The sequence below is a fragment of the Silurus aristotelis genome (assembly GCF_946808225.1).
Source record: "Silurus aristotelis genome assembly, chromosome: 12".
Taxonomy (NCBI): domain Eukaryota; kingdom Metazoa; phylum Chordata; class Actinopteri; order Siluriformes; family Siluridae; genus Silurus; species Silurus aristotelis.
In genome coordinates, this window is record NC_139585.1 from 9,328,110 (window position 1) to 9,345,729 (window position 17,620).

Here is a 17,620-nt window from a genome sequence, read left to right on the forward strand (position 1 = left end):
AAAAAATAAACGTGTAGTCAATACATTTATTTTTAGCAACGTTTTCCTAGCAAAGTCCTAAAGGACCAGATAAATGCAAAATGTGCTTTTTTACCCTTAAACCTCTCTGATTGTGCTAATGAAGTACTTGTTAATGAGCCTGTTGTTATGAAAGCTTTCTGTAAAGATCCTGTTAGCCTCCTTTCTATGTCATCCCCAAGTGCCCTGTTCAGTGGACCATGTCAGCAAAACCATGTCAACATGAGCACAAGCTACAGATTTTGAATGACTCTCCTGACCTTTCCTGACAGTATTCTGCTTATTTGTTTTGAAGTTTTTGCATTTTTGCTGCTTTTGCCTTTGAACTTTAAAGCAACCTTGTGTAAGAGAAGACTAAATAAAAACACACTCAACTGTGAAGGAGACAAAATAAAAAACAACTTTCAGAATGTCAAATATTAAATGAAAAATATAATTAGTGTCTGCGACCGCGTTTAGTTTGTTATCCTTGTCAGATTATAAATGACCTAGTGTTTGCTCTTTTGAAACATTTTGTGAAGTCTCTACATGTATTGATAGGCTGAGACCCTTGTTGCATTAGTTTTCTCTCCAGACCTTGCATAATGGATTTAATGTACATATTTTAAGGTTTTATAAATGCCACAATAAAAGTGATTACAAAACAATCATTGCTTTAAATGTACTTTCTCAACTGTAAAATGCCATTGAATTAAAACATGATTGAATTTGCTCCAATTCAATTAACAACTTGGCATCAAATATCACTGCTAAATTTGCAGCAACTGGATCTAATGAGCAATTTGTACACAAGCAAAAGCAATATGGTTGTACTTCTTTATAATACATTTGTAAGAAAACACATACAATTAATAATGAACGAGGAATGAATGTATAATGAATGTACATTAGGTGCCAATCAATGTCTCAAGGTCTCTTGCTAATAGCATCTCAACAAGTTTTTCCTTGCAACTGTTACCACTGATTTGCTCCTTATGGATAGTTTAATGGGCACTAAACCTATATAGGCACTAACTGCTATTCTTTGACATCTGAGATTTGGGTTAGTTGTAGTCGTTTAAAAGAAAGCAGACCTCCAGGAGGTAAATTGGTGTTGGCTGCTAAAATTGACCCAGACTAGTGCAACCACAAGGATAGTCCAATTCAATTGAATCGTATCTGATCTGTTCATCATTTCAAATTCATATATACACTTCTCATAGTGTCACCCTGGAGGTCATTTTATTAGGTAGGTTCTGTTCATATTTCTCACAGAGCACTTAGTGTGCTTATCTGAAAAGACAAAAGTGTATCTGCTGTGTTTTTCTCTGCAGGAGTACCCTCGGTTGAATCTGTTTGCAAAATCCCAGCAAGTCTCTAATTAGTTGTTTTGGTTAGAATTTGCTGGCGAATCCTGTCTTCACTGCATAGTGAACAGGGCTTTTTTTGTGTTGAGTACACTGGTTTAGATCTTCTGCAATAGTGTTGAGGGGCTGTCTACAGAGCACAGGCATTTTTTTACATCTTGAATTATTTATCAACAGTGAAACTTTTTTTTCAGCCATGACTTGGTGTGCAGTTTGTTTTGATGGAATATTTTTTTTATAGTAGTGCCACTTATATAATTATATAATCTTTATGGTGGTTTAAAAACCCATTAGAACAAAACAGTGTTTGAAGGGCAGAGTATAGGCCACTGTCTTAAGTAATTTTTATGTAAGTTAATACAAGTACAAATACAAAGAGCAATCACACACAAGTTTTAGCCTGTTGGTAGTGCAGTTATTAGTGCACTAGGTTTTCAAAGGCCACTTTATAGATCAACAAATTGTTTTATCCTGTTAAACAAAAATCCAATTATATTGCATTATACATCTCTTTTAGTGTTAAGATCTATGTTCCTTTTGACAGAAGGTTAATCCAAATCCAACAGAGACTATTTATCTGTATATACCTTTAAGCTCTATAAAGGTCAGTAAAAAATCAGATGGCACTTGAATCCATTTTGAAAATCAGCCTTTTTATGTCTTTAATCTGGCTGAGCTGGCCAAGCCTGAATTTCAGCAATGATGTTTAAAAAAGATGATCTGAACCACACCAGAGCTAGCGACCTGTCACCTTCTATAATCGAGTGTGTTTGGACTGGTAAGTAGCTGGTCGTTCCTAGTTAATCACATCTAGCAGTGCTGTGCACTTTGATGCTGATCTTGTGGCAGCTGTCTATCACAATGGCTCTGATGGGGTGAAAGTATGCCTGACCTCCTCCATTTAGCCTCTGTTCCTGCTCCACATGGACGTGCAAAGAGCTTTCATGCCGCAGACTGAAAATGCTATTTAATTACCCTGCATCAATCTCTGCCCTCTTTCTCTGCACTCAAGCTCGATGTTTACTTCCATTTTATCTCTCTGCTAGTCAGACAAACAGACAGAAATAGGAAGGTGAGAAAGAAAATTAAATAAATGCTCCAGAGTCGAAGATGCACGTAATTAACTTTTTTCTGCAGTGTTGAACAGAATTACAAACATGAGAGAATCAGTTTCTCTTCTGCTGTGGAAATGCACCAGAAAACTGACACTATTCAACATTTATTTGGATTGAGAAACGTATCAAATTACGCAAAAGTACTTTCTTATTTCATTTCAATAACATTGTAGGAAAAGCAAAACATTCTAACTCAGTGCCCCTCCAAGCTTTTTAGTTTACCACTACATTTCATTCAAGTTGCAGTCAGTTTTTATGAATGTGATGTTGCCTGAAGGGTAACATGGATTTATTTTCTACTTTAAAAAGCAGGTACGACAAAAAATTAATAAAAAAGCAAGGGAGCTACTTGGCTGACAATTACTGGTTATGGGTCATCACTGATGGATTCAGCCACACTTAGCCCAAGCTGTGGGTGGCAGCTAACCAAATTACACTCCGGGCAAATGCAGCAGAACTCAAATTAAATCACTGCTGTCAATGCTGACTCGGCATTAGTCAGTGTGTTGGGAGCACTGGCCAGTTTTCGTTCTTAAAATACATTATTAATTGCGTAGAGAATATGAATTGCTTAGTAATCCCAGAACAGCCATGCGTCCTGGTTGTAAAAGAGCACAAATAATACATATAGTCTATTATGTTATGTTTTAATTTTATTATATAATTGCATAGCTAAAACACATATCACAAAATAACGCATACACACCGTTTATCAAGGGGCGGTTTTATAATGTAACCACTGCTATAAACAAAACCAGCGATAAATGGATGAATGGACACCACCCCAAAAATGCTACTTTATGTATACAGTACTGTACTGTATTAACATTTTACTTCATTTTATAATAAATTATTTTTATTCATAAATGTCATTATTTCGACATAAAACTTCATAAAACCAATTCAGTCGTGACCCTAGACCGGGAAAATCTGTTTACCGATCTGATTACTGTACATCTTTATTGATCTTTCATATCAATCAACCATTGAAACAATTAGACAATCAGTTGATCACATGAAGACACATATCATACATCTCTCAACCATCTGGTGTTTGTCTTTACTATTTATACAGTACAGACCAAAAGTTTGGACACATCTTCTCATTCAAAGAGTTTTCTTTATTTTCATGACCATGAAAATTGTAGATTCAAACTGAAGGCATCAAAACTATGAATTAACACATGTGGAATTATATATGGAATTATATACATAACAAAAAAGTGTGAAGCAACTGAAAAATGTCATATTCTAGGTTCTTCAAAGTAGCCACCTTTTGCTTTGATTACTGCTTTGCACACTCTTGGCATTCTCTTGATGAGCTTCAAGAGGTAGTCACCTGAAATGGTCTTCCAACAGTCTTGAAGGAGTTCCCCGAGAGATGCTTGGCACTTATTGGCCCTTTTGCCTTCACTCTGCGGTCCAGCTCACCCCTAAACCATCTCGATTGGGTTCAGGTTCGGTGACTGTGGAGGCCAATTTTCATAGTCATGAAAATAAAGAAAAATCTTTGAATGAGAAGGTGTGTCCAAACTTTTGGTCTGTACTTATAAACTGAGTCCACGTGGAGTTGTACCTTTATACAGATCTCATATCCATTCCACATTGTCTGATGATCTTCTAAAAGTCTTCTAAAAGGAACTGCTGTTTTTTGACATCTGAGATATGTGTTTGTTGTGGTTGACGTTTACATTGGCAGTAGAGTTTATAAGAAGTTCATATTTACACTTTTTATTAGATCTCCCTGGAGGACATTTCATTAGGTAGGAATTGTTCATTTTTATAAAAAATTTGTAAACATATTTATACTTACAGGTAAGGGGGTAAGGGCTCAAGGGCCCAGCAGTGGCAGCTTTGTAGTGCTGGGATTTGAACTTGTAACCTTCCAATCTAAAGGCCAATGCCTTAACCACTAAGCTACCACCTCTCACATATTCCTCACTACCACCTGATTTCAAACTTAAAAACTTCCATTTTGCCAATTCAATATATGTTCATGGGATTTTCTTTGAGATTTGTATGCCATTTCAGCAGTGCATGTGAATCAAACTAATATTATACTCTCAGAGCTCTAGCCTACATTTAAGTTGGCATCTGTGTTTTTGATTGTTTATTCAGCAGCCCTTTCTAAGTTATTTCGGCCTATTCCCATTACCCCAATGACTTGGTTCATTTTTGGTATAAATAGTTCACAAAAAAGGCAGATGAATATTTTATGAACATGCTGAACAGGGAGTTAGTTGCAAAGATGGTGGAGTTTTTTCAGTATTTTTTTCCTGCCAATTTGTTTATGTGCTAGAAATGTATATGGTGTAATGTAATAATGTATATATACATTACCATATACATTACACCCCAGAGAGGTACAAACATAATTTATACTAAATATCATAAATATTATACAAACTCGATTCCAAAAAAGTTGGGACACTGTACAAATTGTGAATAAAAAAGAAATGCAAAAATTTACAAATCTCATAAACTTATATTTGATTCACAATAGAATATAGCTAACATATCAAATGTTGAAAGTGAGACATTTTGAAATGTCATGCCAAATATTGGCTCATTTTTTTATTTCATGAGAGCTACACATTCCAAAAAAGTTGGGACAGGTAGCAATAAGCAGCCAGAAAAGTTAAGTGTACATATAAGGAACAGCTGGAGGACCAATTTGCAACTTATTAGGTCAATTGGGTATAAAAAGAGCCTCTCAGACTGGCAGTGTCTCCCAGAAGTCAAGAGGGGCAGAGGATCACCAATTCCCCCAATGCTGAGGCACAAAATATTGGCGCAACATCAGAAAGGATTTTCTTAAAGAAAAATTGCAAAGAGTTTGAAGTTATCATCATCTACAGTGCAGAATATAATTCAAAGATTCAGAGAATCTGGAACAATCTCTGTGCGTGAGGGTTCAAGGCCGGAAAACCATACTGGATGCCCGTGATCTTTGGGCCCTTAGACGGCATTCCATCACATACAGGAATGCTACTGTAATGGAAATCACAACATGGGCTTAGGAATACTTCCAGAAAACATTGTCAGTGAACACAATCCACCATGCCATTCGCCATTGCCAGCTCTCTATAGGTCAAAAATTATGCCATATCTGAACATCCAGAAGTGCAGGCGTTTTCTTTGGGCCAAGGCTCATTTAAAATGGACTGTGGCAAAGTGGAAAACGTGGTCGGACGAGTTCTTTTTGGAAAACTGGGAAGCCATGTCATCCGGACTAAAGAGGATAAGGACAACCCAAATTGTTATCAGCTCTCAGTGCAGAAGCCTGCATCTCTGATGGTATGGGGTTGCATGACTGCATGTGGCATGGGCAGCTTACACATCTAGAAAGGCACCATCAATGCTGAAAGGTATATCCAAGTTCGAGAACAACATATGCTCCAATCCAGACGTCGTCTCTTTCGGGGAAGATCTTGCATCTTCCAACATGACAATGAGAGACCACATACTGCATCAATTAGAACATCATGGCTGCATAGAAGAAGGATCGGGGTACTGAAATGGCCAGCCTGCAGTCCAGATCTTTCACCCATAGAAAACATTTGGCTCATCATAAAGAGGAAGATGCGACAAAGAAGACCTAAGACAGTTGAGCAACTAGAAGCCTGTATTAGACAAAAATGGGACATCATTCCTATTCCTAAACTTGAGCGAATTGTCTCCTCAGTCCCCAGATGTTTGCAGACTGTTATAAAAAGAAGAGGGGATGCCACACAGTGGTAAACATGGCCTTGTCCCAACTTTTTTAGATATTTTGATGCCATGAAATTGTAAATCAACTTGTTTTTCCCTTAAAATTGTACATTTTCTCAGTATAAACATGTTATATGTCATCTATGTTGTTTTCTGAATAAAATATTGAAATTTAAAACTTCCACATCATTGCATTCTGTTTTTATTCACAATTTGTTCAGTGTCAACAAATTTTTTGGAATCGGGTTTATATATGAATTTGTGGGGAATGTACAAATTTTTTATGTATGATCACTTTTAATATATAATTGAAATTCTCTGTATTGCCAATATTTAATTAATGTTTTAAATAAAAATTCGGAAAAAAAGACAAGACAACTGCACAATCCATCTTAACAATGAAAGCTTCTCAACCCATAGGCCTCAGGCCATAAGTGAAAAATGGCCAGCATCAGAGAAGGAAATGCATGGAGGAAATCAAGAATAAACCCATGAGCATTACATTCAGGCCAAACCCAACGGACCCAAATGTAGAGAAATTGTTAGCTTGGTTTGTTTTATTTCGAAGCAAAGGCTCATAAGCAGACGCATTACAGATACAAATTTGTCCAGATAGAAAGTAATTTATTGTACTAGTTTTTATCATCCACTGCTTACAACAATGAAATAAACACTATATACTTTATATACTGAACATACTACACATGCAACCCAGCTTCATTTCTCATCCAGCATGTAAGCTAACAGGGTTTTTTTTATACTTGTTTTTTATTATGCTCCAGTGTTTATCCTGAAACAACTACAATAAATGAGAAATAAAATCATGATTACTGCAAGTGTGAAATGGATTTTATTTCATTTACTTTGTAAATGCCATGTATTTTTGTGGCACAAGTTTTAAAGTAATTTGATTTTGCTGTTTGCACTTAAAAGCTTAGCAAGATTCCCCATGGCGCTAGCAACCACAGAGCTCTCGTTTTCCACCATTTCTGTTTTATTAGGAGATACGGCATCATGCACAGCTATTTGATTATGCTGCTCTTTCCTGATAAAGCTCAGCTGCAACTAAGCCTAATGCTTAATATTTATTATAACACCATACAGCACACATATTCATTTAGGTTTTAAAAAAGCAGAATATTGTCATCTGGTATAACCAGTCTAGGAATACACAATAAACAATATTACACAATATTACTATATACGTTAGAAGCTATGTTATTAATGTTGTTCTTCTTCTTCTTGCAGCATTGTGTAAAAGAATGTATAATTATGTTCCAAGATGCATGGAATGATTTGCACCTTGACTTATGTTTGTAATCCTATTTTTTACTGTTGTACAAATAAAATAAGCTTCACTTGACCATGGTAAAGTGGTGTAATGGCCATAAATGTAGTAGTTTATTTACATTCTGTGGACTTATTGCTCCAATAAGGTGGATGTTTATTTTTAAATAGACACTGCCATCTGCTGGTACATTTGTAGTATTCTCATCAGGAAGCAGATCTGATGACCTTTTCAAAGAAAAAAATCCACCCTGAAATATATTTACTGAAATGTTTGTAAGATTTCAAGCAAATCTGTGACTAATTTGTATTCGTTCCTCCTATGGAAAATTTTGTTGTTTGCCACACTGACGTCACAGGAGGACTGCGAAAAGCAGTTACTATGGTGTTTTTAACAATCACTAACATAATAGAGGTAATAGATTTTTTTCATTGTTAACACTTTAAATCGAAAGAGCAAAGGCTTCTTTTCTTGCTCACCATTTTCCACATACATTTTATGTTATGTTAATAGGAAATCCATAATAGAAATATTGAAGACGGCTCAAATTTGACTCAAGGACTAAAGGCACAGTAGATACACCGCTTAGCTAAACATTTATGAAATGACGTGTCTGGTGATGCTGATGGAGGTATTATCTCAACTTTGGAAGCTGATCCGTTTGAGCAGAGTGTACAGATGATGAGGTTAGGATGCTGGACAGACTAAAGGTTTAAATCTCTGCTGCATCACTCTCTTTGAACAAAGATAAAGCAAAGCTAATTCCCACTGGCCCAATTATTAAATTCTATTGTGGGTAATAGAAGAAACCATTAACTAAAATAAATATAAAATACATGTTGATAAAACATGTTTAGTCATTGTAAAGTACATTCAGATGTTTATAATAAACTTAAAATGGCATTGAAGATTTTTTTTTTTTAATCAAGCCTTGTTTATGCAACCATTACAATTGAATGTACATGTACAATCAGTGTTGCTTATCAATAAAAACTGGTTAGCTTGCTCTGTAGTCAGACAATAGATTAAATATAGATAATATTGGCCTCATAGCTCCAAGGTCTCTGGAGGGGTTTTGCATGATCCTGCCTATAACAAAATAGGTTCCTTACTTCACCACCTATAAACATGGCAGCATGTGCATTTAGTGTGCATGATGCTCTGTAATGGCCTGGAAATCCCAGAAATACAGTGTCCCTGGTATAGGCTCCATTTGCACCACAATCCAGGTTACACAGCAAAAGTGCAACTACATAACAAATAATAGTGTACAAGCTATAGAAAAAAGTAGAGGTACAAGATTTAAGATTTAACTTGACCTAACTTCTCACAAAGCTGTTTTAAAATAAGGTCTGTTGATCAAGCCATGGGCAACAGTAAGAAGGAAAAGAAAATCCTGAGGTGCCGTAAAGAGCTTGCCATAAAAACTTGACAGGAAACTGACTGAAAGAAAAATGTTTCCTCTCCTGAAGCAGTTCACAGCTTGAATCCCAGAAGTTCCATAAATCTTTATGTTTGACCTGAGATGTAAACACAACAATAAACAGTGAAGGGATTTACAGATCAGAAAAAAAATGAAAGTAAAAATCTTGTCTTTAATTTTACATTTTAGCTTCAGGCTACCTGTCGGTTTGTAGCTCAAAATAATTCACCAGTTGCTAAGAACAGTAACATTTGCACTGAGGTCATCTACAAAACATTTTTACGTGAAGGATTGAGGACTGTTTTGGTTTAGAACAAGGCTGGTTCAGGGCTAACAGTTTAACAGAATAATAGGTAACTCTTACATTGGAGCTTTTTTCTTTGGAAAAGTGCTTCTTACAGGACTTTTTAAGAAGGCTTAACAATCTTGACAATCCATCACATGTTTGAAAACATTAAAAAAAAATTCCTGTCTTATATTAGTTCCTGAATTATGTACATTTATGCAAACTGATCAGCTTCAGATTTTATCGCTGGCGATGCAATTTCATTGACTGGTTACAAAACCAAACTTATTTTCATGAATTTTTGTTCAACCACTTTTGAGTGATGTTGATTCTGCACAATTTACAAATTGTCCTGGAGATGAACACTATGCATTCTAGCTGTGCAGATTTGGACAAATGTGGTGGTAGCTCTCCATAAAAAAGAAGAACCCACCCAATCAATGCAAACAAGCTATTTCTGTCATTGGGACTTCTGACAACAAGGTAGTTTGCTCACTCTTAATGAGCAAACTGCTTTCTCAAGTTTGAAGGGTGCATTCTTCACACAGTATGTTTCAACTCTTAAATTGATGTTCGAAAGAATTTGAATTAGGGTTCATAGAAAGCCATTTCATAAAACAGTCTTTTTTTTCTTAGTTATTCTTGGGTGCTTTTAGCTGTATAATATGGGTCATTATCTTGTTGGAGAAACCATGAGCTCCCACTGAGACTCAGATTTCTGACATCGGACAGTATGTTTTGCTTCAAAATGGCTTGGTAGCCTTAAAAAGTCCTTGTACCATGCAAAAATTCAAGGATCTCAGTGCCAGAGAGAGTAAAGCAGCACCAAAACATATTTAAACCTCCCCCAAGTTTTACAGCAGTTATTGTGGTCTTTTTCTATAAAAGGTTCCCTGGTGGTCTAGTGGTTAGGATGTGGCACTCTTTGATACCCGGTCAGGGAACCAACCCCAGCCATTAGGGTTGAACAAGCCAGTGCACTCTTAGTGCCGGTCCCAAGCCCGGATAAATGGGAAAGGCATCCAAAGGGCCAAATCAAACATGTGGATGATCCGCTGTGGTGACCCCTAATGGGAGAAGCCGAAAGAAAGTTTATAGTGGTTTTTAGTTTTGTCTCATCTGTCTAAAGGACATTCTGTCAGAAGAATTGTGGCTTATCATTTGGAATTTTAGATCATCTTTTAGAAAAAAATTTGATTGAAACCGCACTAGAATCCAATTATTTATATTTCTTTACTAATAGTACCAAAAAAGTGTCCATGTTTGTATGTAAATTTAAATGTTAAAAATGACTGGATGAAAATTGGCTGTATAGTGTCAGTGCTCCACCTGCCACGCCCCCTTTGGTGGCTCTCTATGCCTCCGCTCTCCCTGGAGCTCCAGGTTTAATCACGCTCACCTGGGGTTCATCATCACTCCACCCTGCTTCTATATAAGCTCCTCATTCACTCCCCAATCCCCGTTCGTTATTGTATGTGTTGGACTCTACGTGCCGTTGAATGTATGGGTTATTTGTTTGCCGTTTCACACGTTGCGCGCGCGCGTGTGTGTGTGTGTGCGCTCGCGCTCGTGTCTCTATCTCTCCCTCACACTGGTATTAAAACCTGAGCGAGCTGTACTCCGGCTTCCGCCTTCTGTTTTCGCTCGCACCCTGACATATAGTCCCAGTATACGCACAAAAATGTTTCAATGTATTGTTTTACCCCCAATTTATTAAATTTATTACAGCTCTCCTTGAACTGCCACCTTAACGTGGTGGAGGGGTTTGAGTACTCGAATGACCCTAGGAGCTATGTTGTCCGGGGCTATATGCCCCTGGTAGGGTCTCCCAAGGCAAACAGGTCCTGGGCGACGGGTCAGACTAAGAGCGGTTCAAAACCCCTTATGAGAGATACTACATCAGGGACCCGGTATGGCGCAGCCGGGGCCCCACCCTGGAGCCAGGCCCGGGGTTGGGGCTCGTATGCGAGCGCCTGGTGGCCGGGCCTTTCCCCACAGGGTCCGGCCGGGCTCAGCCCGAAGGAGCGACGTGGGGCCGCCTTCCAGTGGGCTCACCACCTGCAGGAGGGACCGTAAGGGGCCGGTGCTAAGAGGATCGGGCAGCAGTCGAAGGTGGAGGCCTCGACAACCCGATCCCTGGACACAGAAGCTAGCTCTAGGGACGTGGAATGTCACCTCGCTGGCGGGGAAGGAGCCTGAGATTGAGAGGTTGAGAGGTTCCGACTAGAGATAGTCGGGATCACCTCTACGCACGGCCTGGGCTCTGGAACCACACTCCTCGAGAGAGGATGGACTCTTTACAACTCTGGAGCTGCCCATGGTGAAAGGCGTCGGGCTGGTGTGGGTTTGCTTATAGCCCCCCAGCTCAGCCGCCATGTGTTGGAGTTTACCCCGGTGAACAAGAGGGTCGTTTCCCTGCGCCTACGGGTCGGGGATAGGTCTCTCACTGTCGTGTGTGCCTACGGGCCAAACGGCAGTATAGAGTACCCGGCCTTCTTGGGGTCTCTGGGAGGGGTGCTGGACAGTGCTCCGACTGGGGACTCCGTCGTTCTACTAGGAGACTTCAATGCACACGTGGGCAGCGACAGTGACACCTGGAGGGGCGTGATTGGGAGGAACGGCCCCCCTGATCTGAACCCGAGCGGTGTTCAGTTATTGGACTTCTGTGCTAGTTACAGTTTGTCCATAACGAACACCATGTTCAAGCATAAGGGTGTCCATCAGTACACGTTGCACCAGGACACCCTAGGCCGTAGGTCGATGATCGACTTTGTGGTCGTTTCATCTGACCTGCGGCCGTATGTCTTGGACACTCGGGTAAAGAGAGGGGCGGAGCTGTCAACTGATCACCACCTGGTGGTGAGTTGGATCCGATGGCAGGGGAGGAAGCTGGACAGACTCGGCAGACCCAAGCGTACTGTGAGGGTCTGCTGGGAACGTTTGGCCGAGCCTCCTGTCAGAGAGATCTTCAACTCCCACCTCAGGCGGAGCTTTGACCAGATCCCGAGGGAGGCCGGAGATATTGAGTCCGAGTGGACCATGTTCTCCACCTCCATTGTCGAAGCGGCCGCTCGGAGCTGTGGCAGTAAGGTCTCCGGTGCCTGTCGAGGCGGCAATCCCCGAACCCGGTGGTGGAAACCGGAAGTAAGGGATGCCGTCAAGCTGAAGAAGGAGTCCTACCTGGCCTGGTTGGCTTGTGGGACTCCTGAGGCAGCTGACGGGTACCGGCAGGCCAAGCGAACTGCAGCCCGGGTGGTTATCGAGGCAAAAACTCGGGCCTGGGAGGAGTTCGGTGAGGCCATGGAGAAGGACTATCGGCTGGCATCGAAGAGATTCTGGCAAACCGTCTGGGGATGTCGTTGGACGGTGGAAGGAATACTTCGAGGATCTCCTCAATCCCGCCGTCACGTCTTCCATTGAGGAAGCAGAGGCTGAGGGCTCAGAGGCGGACTCGTCCATCACCCAAGCTGAAGTCACCGAGGTAGTAAAGAAACTCCTCGGTGGCAGGGCACCGGGGGTGGATGAGATCCGCCCTGAGTACCTCAAGTCTCTGGATGTTGTGGGGCTGTCTTGGCTGACACGCCTCTGTAGCATCGCGTGGCGGTCGGGGACAGTGCCTCTGGAATGGCAGACCGGGGTGGTGGTCCCTCTTTTTAAGAAGGGGGACCGGAGGGTGTGTTCCAACTATAGGGGGATCACACTTCTCAGCCTACCTGGGAAAGTCTATGCCAGGGTACTGGAGAGGAGAATACGGCCGATAGTAGAACCTCGGATTCAGGAGGAACAATGTGGTTTTCGTCCAGGCCGTGGAACACTGGACCAGCTCTATACCCTCTACAGGGTGCTGGAGGGTTCATGGGAGTTTGCCCAACCAGTCCACATGTGCTTTGTGGATTTGGAAAAGGCATTCGACTGTGTCCCTCGCGGCGGCCTGTGGAGGGTGCTCCGGGAGTATGGGGTCGGGGGCCCTTTACTAAGGGCTGTCCGGTCCCTGTATGACCGAAGCAGGAGCTTGGTTCGCATTGCCAGCAGTAAGTCAGACTTGTTCCCGGTGCATGTTGGACTCCGGCAGGGCTGCCCTTTGTCACCGGTTCTGTTCATAATTTTTATGGACAGAATTTCTAGGCGCAGCCAGGGGTCGGAGGGTGTCCGGTTTGGTGACGACACGATTTCGTCTTTGCTCTTTGCAGATGATGTTGTCGTGTTGGCTTCATCAGACCAGGACCTTCAGCATGCACTGGGACGGTTTGCAGCCGAGTGTGAAGCGGCTGGGATGAGAATCAGCACCTCCAAATCCGAGGCCATGGTCCTCAGTCGGAAAAGGGTGGCTTGCCCACTTCAGGTTGGTGGGGAGTTCCTGCCGCAAGTGGAGGAGTTTAAGTATCTTGGGGTTTTGTTCACGAGCGAGGGAAGGGTGGAACGGGAGATTGACAGACGGATCGGTGCAGCTTCTGCAGTAATGCGGTCGATGTACCGGTCTGTCGTGGTGAAGAAGGAGCTGAGCCGCAAGGCGAAACTTTCGATTTACCGGTCAATCTACGTTCCTACTCTCACCTATGGTCATGAGCTCTGGGTCATGACCGAAAGGACAAGATCCCGGATACAGGCGGCCGAAATGTGCTTCCTCCGCAGGGTGGCTGGGCGATCCCTTAGAGATAGGGTGAGAAGCTTAGTCACTCGGGAGGAGCTCGGAGTAGATCCGCTGCTCCTCCACATCAAGAGGGGTCAGCTGAGGTGGCTCGGGCATCTGTTCCGGATGCCTCCTGGACGCCTTCCTGGGAAGGTGTTCCGGGCGCGTCCCACTGGGAGGAGACCCCAGGGAAGACCTAGGACACGCTGGAGAGACTATGTCTCCCGGCTGGCCTGGGAACGCCTTGGTCTCCCCCCGGAAGAGCTGGAAGAAGTGTCTAGGGAGAGGGAAGTCTGGGCATCTTTGCTTAGACTGCTGCCCCCGCGACCCGGCATCGGATAAGCGGGAGAAGATGGATGGATGGATGGTAAAAAAAAAACACATGCTTACATTAGATATTTACATTGTTATTGTTATTCCAATTCCATTTTTTTAATTATACCATATTGTTAAGTAGAATAGTAATATTAACTTTATAATATGTAATATACTACAATTTTAAAAACCCTGAAGGGCACCTACATTGTGCCTTTATAACATTTATAAGCCTTGCATGAATATTTTATAGAATAAAATCAAAGCTGTAGAAGGACTAATTTAAAACAGATATGATTATATAGGTTTGATGCAATCTTGAAGAATCAGTTATCATTATGTCAAATGAAGTTAGATTTGTAATTCTGATCTTGTAGGTTATTTATATGTTTTTACTAACTGCACATTTCTGACACTTTGAGAAAGTATGTGTAAGTAGCACACCTTGGGCTTCAGTAGAGTGTTATAAATATGCAATTTAATTTAACACTGTAGTTTAAGGGGATTAAAATTATTCATTTGACTGAAGTATGGGCCTTAACCCTTGAGTTCTCAGTTGTATAAATAATTGTAAGTTATTCTGCCAAACGCCATAAATTTAAATCCATGTTCTTATAAAAAATACAGACTTTAAGAAATTATTGGCAAAATCCTGTTCACCTGCAATCTTTTGTTATTTGTACTAGTAGCTACTTCTTACAGGTACACTTCTTCTTTTTATTTTCTCTATCTATATTAATATTATAATCCTAAATAGATTTTTTTAAATAGTATAATTTTTTAACACCACAATATTTCTTTTGCATGTTATTACTATATTATTTAGTCTAATATCTGCTACAAAAACAAAAGGAAAAATACAATATATCTATATTTATCCATAACTTCTCTGGTTGGAGTATATCCCATTCACTACACAAGTGTAGGTCTGTTTTTAACCCTGAAAGAAATCTTTGATTGGCACATTGATTAGTTCTTAGCAGAACATTCTACAAACACAGTGGAACACTTCTAGTATGCCTATAAAATAGACAAGATTTATACTTGGCTGAATTCCAAATGACTTCTTAATGACTTCCTCACTCTGTAGTCCACTTTGTGTCCCAGATGGAGCCATTTGGAATTCAGCTGCCATTTATACCACTGAATTGGTGTTAAAAGTCAGTTATTATTAGCCACCTAAAATATAGTGATGTTCTTAACCTGCAACTAACCCTCCATTCTCTCATTTACACTGTGTCTACTGCTTAGTTCTCTCTCTCTCTCTCTCTCTCTCTCTCTCTCTCTCTCTCTCACACACTTTGTTTGTATGCGCGTGTGTGTGTGTGTGTATATATATATATATATATATATATATATATATATATATATATATATATATATATATATGTATATATATATATATATATATATATATATATATATATATATATGTATATATATATATATATATATATATATATATATATATATATATACACACATATATATATATACACACATATATATATATACACACATATATATATATATATATACACACATATATATATATATATATATATATATATATATATATATATATATATATATATATATATATATATATATATATATATATATAGCACAACGATACAGCAGAGAGCATCACCCAAAGCCCATTTGCAGCTATAATAACCTCCATTCTTCTGGGAAGTTGTTTCTCTAGATTTTGGAGTGTGCTTGTGAAGATTAAAGTTATTATTTTATATATATTTGGTAAAAAAAAAAAAAAATGCATGCTGCTTTAATCGCACCTTTATAAAAATGAGTGATTAGTGCTGTTAAAATGTATTTATTTTAATTATGTATATGGATATATACATTTATACTTACATATATATATATATATATATATATATATATATATATATATATATATATATATATATATATATATATATATATATATATAAAACACACATGTATATGGGGAGAATGCTATGAGTTTGCTAAGCTGTTATCAAAGCTAGAATTTTCGGTGTTGTTAAAAACATAAGGCCCAATTGTCCATGCATTATAATATTTTTCCTTTTTTTTTTTAATGATTACGACTTCATTTTCTTGTGATCTTAACAAGAGTTGTTTTCTTGTGATCACAACATAATATTCTCGTCATAATAAAAATTGTTTTCTCGTTTTAATGACTTAATTTTCTCATGATTTCAACATAACCAATGTTGTTTTTCGTTATCATGACTTAGTTTTCCTGTGATTTAAACATGAAACCTGGTTTCTTACGACGTAATTGTATTGTGAGAAAATCTTACATCTTGTAAATGTTTATGATGTATAACAGACCTGACAGCCTCCTTCATAGGAGTCAGACATGACAGAAAAAGATGACCTTTTCAGGTTTGTCTGAATTGTCGTTGTGTTTTCGGATTTGTTAATGTGTTTTCGTGCAACATTTCAAACAAACCAGAAAAGTTAGGTTTAGTTTGTGAATGGAAACTTACTGATTATTGGACAAGACACCTGTCATTCAAGATATACAGGAAATACAACAGTCTCTCTTTGCTTGCCAATGTTTACTTCTGTGATTTTCTCATATTTAAAGGTGCACTAATCGAAATAAAAAAATAGTTTAAAGTAAACAGAGAACTTTACACATGTACAAGAAAACAAAGTGATAAGATTTCATACTTCCTGTATATCTTGAATGACAGGTTCAATGATCGGTAAGTTTCCATTCACAAACTATACCTACCTTTTCCGAATTGTCGTTGTGTTTTTGGATTTGTTCGTTTTTGCATTTGTTATTTTGTTTCCAGATTTGTTATATTGCTTTCTGATTTGTTATTTTGTTTTTGCATGTTATTTTGTTTCCGGATTTGTTAGTGTTTTCTAATTTGTTAATTTATTTTCTGATTTGTTATTTTGTTTTTGCATGTTATTTTGTTTCCGGATTTGTTAGTGTTTTCTAATTTGTTAATTTATTTTCTGATTTGTTATTTTGTTTTTGCATTTGTTATTTTGTTTCCGGATTTGTTAGTGTTTTCTAATTTGTTAATTTGTTTTCTGATTTGTTAATGTGTTTTGCACTTCTCGGCCACCGTACCTGGCCGAGACAAAACGCGGAAATCACCGTGAGTAAATTCATGTAAACAAGTAGGTGAACCTGTATGTGAATAGCGCCCACTGATGGACTGTTTCATATCCAATCCAGTCTGTTTTCACACAAAACCCAGTGTTTCTAGGAAAGGCTGTGGAATTGTCACAACCCTGACCAGACTAAATCACATAATCAAAATGAATGTATGAATGAATGAATGAATGATTGAATGAATGAATGAATGAATGAATGAATGAATGAATGAATGCTCAAACCTTGTGATTATAAAGATATACCTTGTGATTATAAACCCATAGTATGTGTTGTTGCACACATTAACAAAATGTACTCATCTTCATTTGACATAAAGGCTGTGCACCCAACTCCACACCCA

At 39.1% G+C, this 17,620-nt stretch overlaps 1 long non-coding RNA gene across 1 annotated transcript in view; it reads right to left on the reverse strand.

Moving 5' to 3' along the window:
- Positions 1–17,620, reverse strand: part of LOC310734561 — a 134,606-nt gene that overhangs the window by 55,312 nt on the left and 61,674 nt on the right. The window lies entirely within an intron of this gene.